The sequence below is a fragment of the Crocuta crocuta genome, unplaced genomic scaffold (genome assembly GCF_008692635.1).
Source record: "Crocuta crocuta isolate KB4526 unplaced genomic scaffold, BGI_CrCroc_1.0 scaffold949, whole genome shotgun sequence".
Classification (NCBI taxonomy): domain Eukaryota; kingdom Metazoa; phylum Chordata; class Mammalia; order Carnivora; family Hyaenidae; genus Crocuta; species Crocuta crocuta.
The window spans coordinates 298,394-299,973 of record NW_027531290.1 but is presented as its reverse complement, the minus strand read 5'-3'; the positions used below and the strand labels follow the sequence as shown (position 1 = coordinate 299,973).

General features: G+C 46.9%; 1 protein-coding gene across 1 annotated transcript in view; it reads left to right on the top strand.

The window, feature by feature from the left end:
- The window catches only part of RADX (RPA1 related single stranded DNA binding protein, X-linked), a 59,710-nt gene that overhangs the window by 55,970 nt on the left and 2,160 nt on the right, over nucleotides 1-1,580 (top strand). The gene's annotated exons all lie outside the window — the stretch shown is intronic.

Sequence of the window (1,580 nt, the reverse complement as noted above, 5' to 3'; positions counted from 1 at the left end):
GTGCTGACAGCTCAGAGTCTGGAGCCTGCTTTGGACTCTGTGTCTCCCTCTCTCCGCCCCTCCCCATCTCACGTTTTCTTCCTCCCTCCCTCCCTCCCTCTCTCTCTCTCCCTCTCTCTCTCCCTCTCTCTCGCTCTCTCTCTCCCCCCCTCAAAAATAAACATTGAAAAAAAAATTAATTATGAAGCTTATGGAGCCTAGGCTTCTGAAGCCCTCAGTTGCTTTGGTACTTTTTTGTATTTCATACTCATTTTCATAAATAGTATGCCCTTCAGGTCCCACNTACAGGGTTTTTAAATGTTTATTTATTTATTTTGAGAGAGAGAGAGAGAGAGCGCGTGTGCACATGAGCAGGGAGGGGCAGAGAGAGAGGGAAAGAGAATCCCAAGCAGGCTCCACACTGTCAGCACAGAGCCCAGTGCAGGGCTGGATCTCAGGGACCTGTGAGATGATGACCTGAGCCGAAACCAAGAGTCAGATGCTTAATCAACTGAACCACCCAGGCGCCCCTAGGCACAACTTCACAGAGATGTAGCCCTAGCATACAGAGGTTAAAATCACATGCCTTGATGTCAGACTGTGTACATTAAAATCACCATGTGACTTTGCTTAAGTTATTTAACCTCTAAGTGATACCGTTTTTTCATATCTAAAATCAAGTCTTTATCACATGTAGCCACTGAAGTCTGTGATCCATTAGCTTGGTAACTGTCAGTTAGTGTTTTGAAAGAGTTTCCTTAAACACCAGGAGGTGAGAAAAGAAAACCAAGGAAAAATTATCTTCAGCTTTTGCAGTTGGATCTGTGTCGCGACACCCCTTCAGTGCTTACCCAGGTTGTTTACAACTCTGTCTTAGCTTTCACTTTCTGCTGTGCAGAGCCTGCTGGTCAGCCAGAGGTAAACAAATGGAGTTTTTCTCGGGCCTTTTCTGAGCATGGATCCAGCACTGGGTGTACATGTATCCTTCTTGATGCCCCAGTGTATACAGGAGCTTTTGAAAAGCCCTTATTCCCCCCCCACACATATCTTTTCTGAACCCCTTTGTCCCTGGATTTTTTCGTCTGACTATTGCTTGTCCCAGCTTTATACTCTGCTCCAACTGCCCTGTCTAATATTTTTTTCTTAATGTGTTATCAACAAAAGCCACAGGGGAAGCCACCCCAGTTATGGAAATGCTCCAAATCAAGTGAAATGAAAGCAAGCCCTTGCATCTGTCCTGGAGCGAGCTGCCTTACAGGGCAAAACACACAACCACATCTTTCAAAAATTTTTTTAATGTTTTATTTATTTCTGAGAGAGAGACAGCGTGAGCGGGGAAGGGTCAGAGAGAGAGGGAGATACAGAATCTGAAACCGGCTTCAGGCTCTGAGCTAGCTGTCAGCACAGAGCCCAAAGTGGGGCTCGAACCCACAAACAGTGAGATCATGACCTGAGCTGAAGTCGGACGCTCAACCGACTGTGCCACCCAGGCGCCCCATACAGCCACATCTTTGAGAATAAGTTCTGCATCACACTGTCTGGTACTAGCAACTGGCACCAGGCGTGCAAGCTGCCGTCTTCATGGCTGCTGCTGATGCGGG